General features: G+C 44.4%; 1 protein-coding gene across 1 annotated transcript in view; it reads left to right on the top strand.

Annotated features, from left to right (window-relative positions):
* Positions 1 to 13,295, top strand: part of Col22a1 (collagen type XXII alpha 1 chain) — a 248,131-nt gene that overhangs the window by 26,818 nt on the left and 208,018 nt on the right. The window lies entirely within an intron of this gene.

The following is a 13,295-nucleotide window of genomic DNA, read 5'->3' as shown; positions in this document are numbered from 1 at the left end:
CGGGGCAGGTGAAGCCACCATTCCCCAGGGCTAGCAAAGCAATGTCGGACTAACAGACTTAATCCATTCTGCCTGGAAGAACCAAATCATCTGTTTGCCCCAGGGACTGGTGACCTTTTGACATCTAAGGTGACTCAGCTCTCTAACTTGTTTGCCTGGAATCTCTTGAGTGTAGTGGGTAATTGGGGGAAAGCCTGGGCATTGAATAACAGCAGACACTGATACTGGCTTTAGGGCTGTGTCCTTGAATTCTGACCTCCAGGATTTTAGAGGGGGTTCTTGTGAGAACTGCTCTTACCAGAATGGGACGTGCAGAGAGATTTTTCTTTTTTTCCCCCAGCCTGTCTTTAGTTTTAAGCTCTCACTCCTTCCTTGTGTTGATCTTTCTCCGTTTTGGATAGCAGTAGATACTGTGTGATATTCTCCTCCAGGCCCAGCAAGGCCTGTGTTTTGAGGCTGGTTAGAGGAAGAAGTGCTGGGACCAGAGTCTGACTCTCTTGCTGATTACTGCAGGGGAGTGAGCAGTCCCAGGCTGGGAATCCCAGTGGGCTCTCTGTCAGGAGAACAAGCAGCCTTGCAGACTTGGGGCAGTAGATGGGATCCATATTGGAACAGATAGGGATAGCTTAGAGCAGTGGCTCTCAGCCTTCCTAATGATGTGACCCTTTAATATATAAGTCCTCATGTTGTGGTGACCCCCAACCATAAAATTACTTTTATTGTTGCTTCATCACTGTAATTTTGTCAGTGTTACAAATAGTAACTAAAACATTTGTGTTTTCTGATGGCATTAGGCGACCTAAGCAAAAAGGTCCTTTGAAACCCCAAAGGGTTGAAAACACATAGGTTTAGAAGGGAACAGATCCTAAGAAGGGCTCTGGCCTGAATCCCAGTATGAAGGAACATAGATTATTCCAGAAACTGGTGTGGCTCTAGATTTTCCTACCATAGTATGACTCTGTGTATTGTTTGCTAATCCAGGGTTTAAATGAAATGGGCACTTATTGAGGCTCTACATCTGTGAGGCCTTGTGATGATTTCTGGGGCAGTAGACCCTGTGGTGGTGGATCCTTGTCTCCAGGTTAGTAAAGACGCATGAGCGATGTAGACACACACAGAGTCAAGCTGGAGTCTCAGGTATTGGGGGAGACATTGCTGAGAAGGCAAGGTGGGGCTCTCTGGAAGAATTGTGCTCAGGGTGACGGTGAATATGAGGGATTGACACAAGAGGTGAAGTGGGATTGAGGGATGCTTGACCCATCAGTGAACTATGATATAGTGGTGCAGTGCTGTCACAGAGAACAGAGCCTTGCTGACTCTTCCATATTCTAGGAGTCTGAGTATAAAAGGTTTTGGAGTTATGGTGAGGACATTGTAGGCTGTTATGCAGTGCCTGGGCATAGCTAGATCTGTACAGAGAGAGAAAGGTTGTGTGAGCAGAGGGAGAAAGGGACCATCCCTTTAGAAGGCAGTTGGAGACATGCAGAGACTCAGGTTTGGGAGAGATCAGTACTGATGACTAGTTCTGCTTGACAGATGAGAGACCACTGGTGTCCAGAGGGCTAAGTGAAAATAACCCATTTCCTGGCATGCAAACAAGGCATTGACCATAGACTTAACCATCGACTTTGTTTAACCCTCCTTACAACCCAAACCTTCCTTTCTTTTACCAGCTGCTAAGATCCTGACAAGCAGAGCTGAAAACAAGCTATTCTTGGTTGTAGGTCAGGGGGGAGGTGGGTTGGAGAGAGAAATAGTAGACTGGCCAGGGCTGGGCTTAAAGACTGATAGAGGTTCATGCTGGATAGAAGTCTGGGAGAGGAGCTAGAGAGCAGTGCCCTAGCCGTGGTAGAGAAGCAGGCATCCAGCATGGAAGCTCAGGGCTAATAGCTCCAGATGTCATCCCACAATGCCTTGAGGTAAATTTCTAAGAGGCCAGAGGCACTTGGTATTGACCACTAGCATTTTTCCCACCCTGCCAGGCTGTTTCAGGCTGGATCTAGATCTTGGCAAGGCTGAATAGGGATGGCAGAAAAATCCCTCCAAGGTGAGGTCCTGAGACATACTGCCCAGCTAATAGGGCAGCAGGGCTGGGAGAAGAATGCTTGTTTAGCCTCTATCCTGCATGGGCTGGCCTCCTCCAACTCTGAATACTGGTGAGGAGTCTCCATCACCAATCTTGCCTCTGAATAAGGGACAGTGCTTCAGAGCACAGGTAATAGAAAAATACCTGCTCTCTGTGGTCATACACATGTTCCCAGATATACAATGTGTATGCTTGCATGTGTATATGTATGTAGGCTCTTGTTTTTGTTTTGTATGTTTGATTGTGGTTATTTTCTCAGGAAGCAGACAGGTTGTATTGGTAGGTTCTGTGTGTCGGAAGTGAGGGTGAGTTAGTGGGGCATGGGTAAGATCAGTACATTGTATGCATATATAAAATTCTTGAAGAGTAATAACACCATATTATTAAAAAAAAAACAATTTACAGACATCAGCATTAGTACCACCTCATCGCTGTGCATTCCAAAATCATGACGTAAATTGAGATATAAGACTTAGATTGCTTTTTATTTTTAAGGCAAGCGCTCCTGTTACCTAACTGAACTGTCTCCTGAGCTCTATGACATTTTTAAAAGACTCATTTGTTTGCTTGGTTATCCATGTTTGTCTGTGTCTGTGCATGTGCGTGCAGATGCACTCACCTGGGCATGTACAGAAGCCAAAAGAGAACATCGGCTGACTTCTTCGATCACTCTCTGCCTGTTTCTTTGAAGCAGTGTTGCCTGGGTTAGGCTGGAAGCCAAACGACCTCCATGGTTCTCCTGTTCTGCCTACTGCAGAGCTGGGCTTTCCAGGTATTTGCTATGTGGGTGCTAGGATCATCGCTCTGGTCTTTATAGCAAGATCTCTTGGATAGCAGGCCACCTCTGCAGCCCTGATGTTTACTTGTAATGACGAAATTATGGTAGTTCAATGGCACGGATAATGAAGCTGACCCTGGTTAAAGTATTCTTCAGATCCTGGAAGTTGTTCCCAGGGTGCCTTCCACAAATCTCTGAACAAGACCTGCAGGAAACAGCTACTTGTTAAGCTTCACCACTAGAAATAGTCAGTGTTATTTATTTTATCCATCTGCACTAGATCCCTCCTGTTCTGTTGTGTGCTTTGGAATTTACTTGGTAGTTATGTCTCTCCACTACCCTGGATGGTGATCCTAGTACCCGTCCTGCAGATATTAATCCTGTTCCTATAGCTTCTGCCTGGGGTTAGGCAGAGCATCTCTACCTTTCATGCAGAGGGGGCACGATGAGGGCATAGTGTACCCTGAGGCCCAGTGCCCTGCAAAAAACCAGCCTGTATCTCAACCTCATAAACCATGCTGATGTTTGATCTGTATTTCTTTTAAAAGTTATTTGAAATATCTTTTGATGTTATAATGTAATTACATCATTTTCCTCTTGCCTTTCCTCCTTCCAACTTCTCTATCAAATTCATGGCTTCTTTTTCTTTAATTATCATTACACATATATGTATGTGTTTAAATATATACATATAGCCTGCTTACTCCAGAAAACATTACATACATGTGTTTGTTTTTTAAAAGGTCAAAGGTCAGGTGACTTCACAGAATGAATATATGTCTCCTTTCTCTGTTTCCAATCATAGACATCTGTCTATGGGGTGATGCTGTCTGTTGTGAGAAGCAGAAAGCAGGTTTGACTGAAAGTGTTCTCATGAGAGTTACGTCTGAAGGACGCATGAGTGGGTGAATGAATGGGTGAATTGGTGAGGGCCAAGGAAGAGCTTTGCACAGGGAGCACTCAGCCATTTCCTGGAAGAACTGAAAAGGAGTCCCTACTCTTATCTACCCTGGCTGCTGCCTCCATTGGCCTGGCCCTGTGGACTGGGACATCCATCAGCTACTCCAAAACTCCAGGTGATGCCATTGTGCCTCCTGGGACTAGGAACAGGGTCCAGGGTTGAGTGGATGTGTGCGTGGTTGGAGAGGATGCTAGCATAAGCCTGTCATTGCTCTTTAGAGTTCTGTGGCCTGCAAATTTAAGAGAGGAGGAGGCCATTTCCTAGGATGCCTGGCAATCAGTCTAGTTCACACAGGGCACATTGTCTAGCCCTGCAGAAGAAATAGGCTGAGCATTTGAGTCTTAAATGATCTTGTTTAATATTTGGAGAGTTACTATCCCTTCTTTTTCGAGGGAGGGAGTTTTATACCAAAGCAAAGCCATTGTGAGTCAGAGAAGGTATCAGATGGAGAGACAGATGCAGCTAGATCCAGAAGGACACATGCTCACTAGACCCTCAAGAAAATAGCATGGGCCCTCTATAGTCAGGATTCTCCAAATGCCTGAGAAGAAGTGAGATTTCAGTTAGTGCTTAACCACCCAGGGAGAAGGCAGTTCTTGTAAACACAGCTGGGAGATGAGGAAGGACTGGTCTGTTCTGGTGACAATCGAAACAAAATCCCCTTACAGTCACTTCGAGTATAAACAAAGCAAAACAAAATAAAAAAAAAAAAAGGCTTACAATAACATAGTGGAAACATCTGGGAAGATCAAATCAAGGCACATGACAGAATCCAGACACCACACATAGTTTCTGCACATGGGCGATGTCTGTGAGTGACACTGCTGCCTTAACTGAATGGGAACCATCCTGAACACGGACTTCATACTGACTAAGGCTGTGAATAGAGGTGATGCTGAATGGGGTGCTATGATATGGATGGTGATGATTTGAGTGGAGATGAATGTGACCTTTGTGATGCAGAATGGAGTGATGCTGAATGGAAGTGTTGCTGATGCTGGTGAAGCAGAATGGGCCTGGTTGCTTTCAAAGCTTATATTCCCTCCTTTTCAGCCAGCATAGCTACTGAGTGGAACAAGGGCAGCTTAAAGGTTGAGCAGGCTTTTGGGGCTGCCCATGGCGATCGTCTTACTGTCCCCTTGACTTTAGATACATCCAGAGGAGTGCCTCCGTGTCACCATACCAGCTCCCTATTCTCTGTAGCCTGAGTGGAGTTCTCAGGAGATCCAGTCTCAGCTTCAGCTTCCGACCGTGTGTGGGGTTGTGGCTGTTCTGTGGACAGGCTTAACCCAGAGCCTTGGCTGTAATTAAGAGCTTTCTCTACCCTGGTGGACTATGTGGTGGCCGCAGAACAATCTTTATATAGCTTATCTCCCATGTGAATGGGTCTTTGGAATTCAGTCCACTGCTGTGGAGGGAGCCTCCACCTACTTCTATTCTGAGGTAAGGTTGTGGTGGTCCTTTCTCCTCTGTCCTGGTAGACCAGGAGTGTTTCTGGTCCTTGCTTTTCCTGTCAAGTTTAGATGCTGGTTTGGATTTGGAGAAAGGGGCTGTTTCCATGCTCCCACGGTCCTCTAACCCTCAAGACATGCACACCCCCCATTTACTCTTCTTTTGTTCTCTTAGCTCACATCCATTCCCAGTGCAACTTTGATCACTGCATGTTCCACTTGCCGGGATGACTAGGGATGGGGAATCGAGGCTTGTTCCACATGAGGAGGAGAATAAATCTGTCACTTGAGTGTGCATTTGGTGTTCTCATTAGAGAAAAACCTACCCTGCATTTTGATTGGTGTTTGACAGTGCTGTCTACTTCACCCTCTGAGGTCTGTGGGTGGTGGCCGTGCTCACTTGCCATCCAGTTTGCAAACACCAAGGGATCCTAAACCATACACATGAGACATACACATCACACAGTTCACACCTCACATCTAATCCTCGCACTCCACACTTGTGTGAACAACAACACACACACACACCCCTTACATTCCACATACACATATAAGCATACATATTGTACGTCTGGGTACAAGTGTATGATTGCATAGAGAACCACCCATCTCTTCTCTCTGGGTGGATCTAGAGGCTGGAGAGAAATGGGTGGCAGCCCAGCTGTGGGTTTTCGAGTGCCACGTTGGGCCTGTGGCTTGGCTCTGAGGATCACATGGGCCACAAGAGGCAGCTGGTCCAGGCCCCACCCTCTCTGAAGGTCACTATGAGTTCTTTTCGGGAAGCTCATCATGTCCTTGCTGCCCGCTGGAAAGGGTAATCTTGCTAATTAACTCTGATTGCGGGCCAGGAAGTTTTATTAGAATGTGACTGGAATGGATGACAAACTGAAGACTGCCTTTCATTTACTGTTAATGAATTAGATTTTCATACACATGCTTAAGAAAAACTTCCCCTGGCTCTGCCCAGCCACATCCAAGCCTGCTTACAGCATGTTTTTGGCTGACTCCTGTCCCTGCTCATTCAGCTGACATATTCTGCCCTCCACTATTGCTAAGTTAGAGTGAGCAGCTCTGTATCATCTTCCAAAACAAAGGGGTCTTCTCTAGTGTTAGGAATGCACCCATCCTCTCTCCTTTCATTCCTGAGGATTTTTTTTTTTTTTTTTTTTTTTTTTTTTTTGGTTCTTTGCTGTATAGATAGGTGAAGTCTCACATAGTCATGTGTTCCTGCAGGCTGTTTATTTTCTAAGTTTTAAATTTATTTATTTAGTGTGGAAGACACACATGTAGAAGTCAGAGAGCAACTTGTATGAGTCAGTCTTCTCTTTCTATTATGTGCAGTTTGGGTATTGAACTCGGTTAATCAAGCTTAGCAGCAAACACCTTTATTTGGAAAGCCATCTTGGAGGCTCTCCCAAGGTTGTTTCTTAGCCAGGTCAAAGTGCATGAGCCAGTCTTATGTAGACGCAGAGGAAAGTGCTGGGCAAATCACAGTAACCTGGAACTGGTCCCTGTACTGTTTCCCAGGTCCCTTCTTTTCTCTGTGACCTAAGTAACCTTCTGCCTTATCAGTCAGGACAGTGTCCCACAACCCACCTTATAAAGCAGTGGTTCTCAACCTTCCTAACTGTGATTTTTTTTTTTTACAACACAGTTCCTCGTGTTGTGGTGACCCCCAACCATGAAATTATTTTCTTATTTTTTTAAAATATTTATTTATTTAATGTATGTAAGTACACTGTTGCTGTCTTCAGACACACCAGAAGAGGGCATCTGATCCCATTACAGATGGCTGTGAGTCACCATGTGCTTGCTGGGAATTGAATTCAGGACCTCTGGAAGAGCAGTCAGTGCTCTTCACCGCTGAGCCATCTCTCCAGCCCCATGAAATTATTTTCATTGCTGCTTCATAACTGTAATTTTGCTACTGTTATGACCATAATGTAAATGTCTATGTTGTATGATGGTCTGAAGTAACCCCTGAGAAGGGGTCATTTGACCACCAAAGGGATCATGACCCACACAGGTTGAGAACAACTGTTAGAGAGGGTGCGGCCATCCATTAAGTTCATGCCAGGAAGGATTTGACACTCTCATGGCCCTGAGTATGGGCTCTAAGTACATACATTCATACTTATATGTGAGTAATTCATTAATACTTATGTGTGAGGAAATGAAAAATGGCTGGTTCTGTGTGCATCTAATCAGACATGATCAAGTCTAGTACATTTACTTTCTTAATTTTTGTCATCGCTGTCGTCATCATCACCACCACTACCACCACCACCCACCACCATCATCATCATCATGATCATCACCACCATCATCATCACAATCATCATCACCATCTATCTTTGCTGTTATCTACTCTTAGAGGAATGCATAGAAACAATGTTTTCCCTCACATCCCCTTCTCAGAAGTTGAAATACTATAATATGCAGTTGCATATGCTCTATGTGCCCAGCTTTACAAGCCCACAAACCATTGTATTTCAGGTTCTCTTCAAACATCTGTAGTGTCCCATAGGCATGGTATAATGCCAGCTTTCTGTGAATGCCTAGGCAGGTATACCAATTTTCTCTTCTTTGGAGAGAATGTGACATTTTAGTATCAGGGTCAGCCAGTAGAATCAGACCTCAAAGTTCATGTTAAATACAAACGTCTTCATTTATTTAGATAAATGATGCTTTTGTAGCTTAGTTTGTTTTCTCTGGTCTTATTGACCAAATGAACAAGGCCTTGTTCCTGCCTCAATTTCCTTATCTGCAAGATTGATATGATTGATACAAATTTAGTTAATGGCTGGTTAATGCTGTAAATGACACTAATATTATTATTATTGTATTTTTATGAAAAGACCATAAAAGTGAAATCAAAGTCCACCAAACAATAGGACTCGATCTCCCCATCACAGGAAGGGCACCAGGTAGAATCTGAAAATTGTCTTTGTGAATTCTGTAAAAAGAAATGTCCCACACAGGATAAAAGGCCTGTCATGGTCCACTGTGATAGGTGGTTAGGGATCACCCTTGGGCCAGTTCTGGAAGGCATCTGTATTTAGATGCTTGATGTTTGGAATCCTGACATGTCTTGTCTAGGTGTCCTTTCTAACTTGACTGCTTTTCCTGGAGCAGTAATCTGGCTATAGCAGAGGCCATGCAGCCTGCACAGCCCATGGTGATGATTGTACTGTCCTTTGTCCTTTGCAGACAGTTTTCTGACCCTCATAACATATTTTAATATGGTGACCTACTATCTGACATCACTGCCACCTGCCACCAGGTTCTTAGGTGATCTTGGCAGGATGTTTCTCAGGGCCTCAGTTCCCTTGGAGGACTGAATGTGAAGTGTAGGTGTCATTGAAGGGGTTCTCCTCTTCCTTTCTTTGTCTTGGTCAACATCATGATAACACCTGGCCACTCCAGGTGCCAAATACAGCTTCTCCTCTGCTTGTCACCACCCCGTGCTACTCATAGATTCCTAAACTATCCATATACCTTCTCAGGCCTCAGAATGCCTCTGTGGGACTGGAAGATGATGTGAGCTAATCTATTCTCTGTGCCCAGTCTTTCCAGACCCAGCAGTGGGGTCTGTGTCAGCCCCATAGATCTGGTGCTGGTGCCATCCTGGTAAGTGAGCTGCATCCTCCTAGATATGACAGTCCTAGTCACTGTGGCCATGTTCTATCAAAGCATTCCAGCCTACGGAGAGCTGACTGAATTTCAAATTGTAGTTTTGATTTTGAGTTGATAAAGTGGTAACTGGTAGTGACCACAAGTAAATTGACATGTGCAATAAGTATTTATATATAAAAAGTATACACACAAAATCTATATATAAATTAGGTTATGTATATAAATAGACATCCATATAATTAAACTCATGGGTGCATTTTGCATTCCCCATGTCCCCTAGTTAAATGCTTTCTAGCTGAACTATTAGTGAATGAGTGGGAACATGAGGTGACACAGTGTCTCAGGGCTTTCCAAGAAACGTGGTTGACTAATTGAATGCTTCTGATTCACACAGCACTTACTGGAAGACTGGAGGCAACAGTGGTCCACTTTGTATACCTCCAGTGTCTTATCTGACTGTAAAATGTGCTCGTTTTGTTTTTGCCCTTTGCATTACATTGGCTTGGGTTTCTTGAATTTAATCATAACTGCAGGCATAAATATATATGTACACTAGTTATACAGACATACAAACAATTACAGTCATGCGATTATAGGAACACATAGACCCAGTCGAGCATGTGACTGCTATCTAGACAGAACCTGAGCTTTGGTTTTTCTGTATATTAATCACTCATGTCAAATATGAACTGTCTTTGGAGATGGGCTCTGAGCAACCGACTCTCTTTTCCAGACAATGGTTGGCATTTTGATCTGCCACCAAAGCTACAGGACTGGCTTTAGATTAGAGCACTGCCTGGCCATGTCTTATCACCTCTACTCCATGTGTCCAAGCTTTTTCATTCATGTTGTCTTGATAAACTGTCCGAATAAAAAGCAGCTTGAGGGGAGAAAAGCCTGACTTTAGCTCAAAATTCCAGGCAAGAGTCAATAGTTGCTGAGACAACACAGCAGGGAGAAGTTTGACATGCACAATCAAGGGCAGACAGAGATCTTATACACGCTTGTTCACCTGCTTGCTTATTTTCTCCTCTCTTATACAGCTCAGAACCCCTGCCTAGGAAACAGTGTCACCCGCAGTGGGCCAGTTCTTCCAATATCAATTAATTTAATAAGGAAAACCCCTCACCTAACATGCACAACGGGCCAACCTGATTTAAACGTTTCTTTAACTAATATTCTTTTTCCTGGTGGTTCTAAGTCATGTCAAGTTGAGAGTTAAAAATTATCACCCAGTGCTTTAGGCACAAGACATTCTTGTCAATTGTCTGGCAATAAGGCAACCTCTTTGTCTGGTCTCTGCTTATTCTCCTGCCCTGTCACACATGATAATCCTTCTCCAGGACACTTTTTTGCCCCATCCTCTGTCCTTAATTTTCATTTGTTGGGCATAATCAAGACATGGTGTCTGAATTTTTTCCACTTTCAGACCCTTGCCTGGACCTCCCATGAGTACCTTGTCTCTTTCCTGCCTTCATCTACTTCCCTCTATCCTGTCTTACTTGCGACATCTCTGGTCCTCTGGCTATCTCTCCATTGTCATACTCTTACCTCTCTAACCTACTCAGTACAGTTCATCTTTTTTTGTTGGACATAGCTCCCATGAGTAGAGGACTTGTCATGTGACTCATTGTTTTTGCTCAGATCAATGCTGGATAGATAGCTGGGATTAAAGGTATGGAATAAACAAAACGAAGTTTGCTTCTGAATAGAGTGCCATCTCGTAGTCACTGAGGGTTGATAATCGCTGTCTTGTGGACTGGAATGCGTTACCTGGGCAGTCCTGAGCTCTGCTGGCCCCCAGTGTTCTGCTATGCTTCTATTTTCTGTCCCTCTCAGAGAACCATAGTCATAGTCTCTGGTGACACCTACTGGTGCTGGGCCAAGGAACATTCCCATGGAAGGAAATGAACCTGTGCCCTGGGCCACCTACAACTTTGGATGAAGGGTGTTCCTTTCAGACTTCCTTGGATAGTGACACCACACAATGAGCTCTACTGTCCCAGAAAGCCTCTTCAGGAACAGAATCATCTTCTACCCAGTTTCTAACATACTTGTCTGCCCTACTGAACAGAGGTCTCTTAGTTGCCTTTAATAGCAAACCATGCCTTAGGTTATGAGGGTCCATCCTCTTTCTTGACTTTGCCACTTGTTCCTCAGTGATTCTTGTTTTCTGCTTCCACTGCCAAACAGCATCCTTCAGCCAAAGCCCTTTATCCTCTGGAGCTCTGTACTTGCCTGCTGTGTCCTCTCCTTTCCTTGCATTTCAGCTCAGATGTCACTCCCCCTGTGGGTCCAGTGCCCATTCTGGAAGTGCACTCATCACCCTGTCCCCATATAGGTCTATTTCCTCTGTAGTGAGGATGGTACATCTGGCCAGTTTGCTTGTTTGTGTTACCCTCTGTGTCTTCCCTTAGCATGTAGATACCAATAAGGAGGGAGTCCCTTACTGCAGTCCTGTGTTTGTATTCCATCCATAAACTGTATTAGATGTGTACACATGGAAAATATGTCTTGGCTGAAGGATGAATAAATGAATGAGTGGTACTCATTAGATGCCAGGTATCATGCCTGGTACTGCCTATGCACCATCCTACTTGTCCTTTGTCCCAGATGGAGGGGAATTCTGATTGTGATCCTTCCTTCTAAGTTTGGAAATAAGGGCTGGGTTGAGGACTGCATAACCCAGGGCTCTCTATTCTCAGCCTTGGGAACAAGTTCTTCCAACTCAACTCTGTTTCAGCTTTTCTTTATGCAGCAAGAGGTATGTGGTTGGTGCAGGAGAGGAGAGATGGCTCTGCAGGACCCTACCTTATCATATTTAATCTTGATCTCTAGTCTACAAACGTTGGCAGTACAGGCTTGCCATCATGGAAGGCTTGGCTCTGTCTTCTTCACACTACATCTGTCCTTTTCTGAGAGAGTAGCAAATGGTGAGGGATTGTGTGAGCACTAAGCACAGCTGTCTACACTTTCTAGCAGGATTTATTTTTTTAAGTATTACTTTGTTTGCCACATACCCTAGAAGACTAGCTCTGAGTCTTACACAAATGCTCTCCAGAAGTGTGGCACCATGTCCATACTGCTACAATCTAGAAGTCCTAGGAGGTGTGGATCACCTAGCCAGAGGAGCCAGGGCTTGTGTGCAGGAATTCATATACTTTGTCCTTGTCTTAGACAGGGTTATTGTTGCTGTGATAAAACACCATGGACCAGAGAAACTTGGGGAGGAAAGAAAGGCTTTATTTGACTTACACTTCCAAAGCACAGTTCATCACTGAAGAAGTCAGGACAGGATCCTGGTGGCAGGAGCTGATGCAGATGTCATAGAGGGATGTTGCTTACTGGCTTGCTCATTATGGCTTATTCACTGTGCTTTCTAATAGAGCCCAGGGCCACTAGCCCAGGGATGACACTACCCCTAAATGGGCTGGCCCCCCCTACATCAATCATTAATTAAGGAAACACTTTACAGCCAGATCATATGGAGGCATTTACTTAATTAAGGTTTCCTCCTTTCAGATGACTCTAGCCTGTGTCAGGTCAACATAAACTAGCCAGCAAAAGCCTGGAAGAAAGATAACACCAGGAGATGTCCAGATTGTCGCAGAATAGGTAGCAAGGGTGGAACTGAGCATAGGAACACAGTGTCAAGCTCCTGGGTAGTGACTTTCTCTCATGATCAACGTTGTGGCCTTTGGATATGATTTCTGACACACACACACACACACACACCCTTTAATAAGTGGTTCAGCTGTAGATTACTGACAATTATGTTTCCCCTGAAGCCCTGTTCAGGGGATTGCATGAGGGCACATGTGTGACTGCTGTTGGACAAATGGGCTGTTTATTTTTCTTATGTCCAAAATACTTTCCAAGGCTGGGATTAAATGGATAATAGTTGAAAGTACACATACTTAGATTTGATTCCATGGGCCGCTGTCTACCTCTGTCACTTGCTGGCTTTGTGACTCTGGGTACATTTCTTAGTATCCCTGAGCTTTTCTTTCCCCATTGCATAAACAAATGAATCTTACAGGTGCAGAGTTGGCAAAGATGCCTCTGTTGGTCAGAATTGATCAAAAACCAGAAGACATTTCAGAAGGTAGCAAGCCTAAAGGATGCTATATAGGCAGGCTTTGGAGACATCCAAGAGTCCCTGGTCAGGTGACTCTTCCTCTAGAGAGAGAGAGGCTATGTTGTACTGAGGACCAGATATAGGAGACTTTGTGCTGAATTGCCACCTTCTAGCCATGTGAGCCTTGGGGAGCTCCTGCCTGCTGCATACCCTTCTTTGTGTATCTGTAATTAAGGGCATCTACCTCATAAAGTTGTGGTGAGAATGCAATTAAATATGTTAATTATTTTGACATGCTTTTTTTT

The sequence above is a fragment of the Mastomys coucha genome, unplaced genomic scaffold (assembly GCF_008632895.1).
Source record: "Mastomys coucha isolate ucsf_1 unplaced genomic scaffold, UCSF_Mcou_1 pScaffold11, whole genome shotgun sequence".
Classification (NCBI taxonomy): Eukaryota; Metazoa; Chordata; class Mammalia; order Rodentia; family Muridae; genus Mastomys; species Mastomys coucha.
This window is presented reverse-complemented; position numbering and strand designations above follow the sequence as displayed.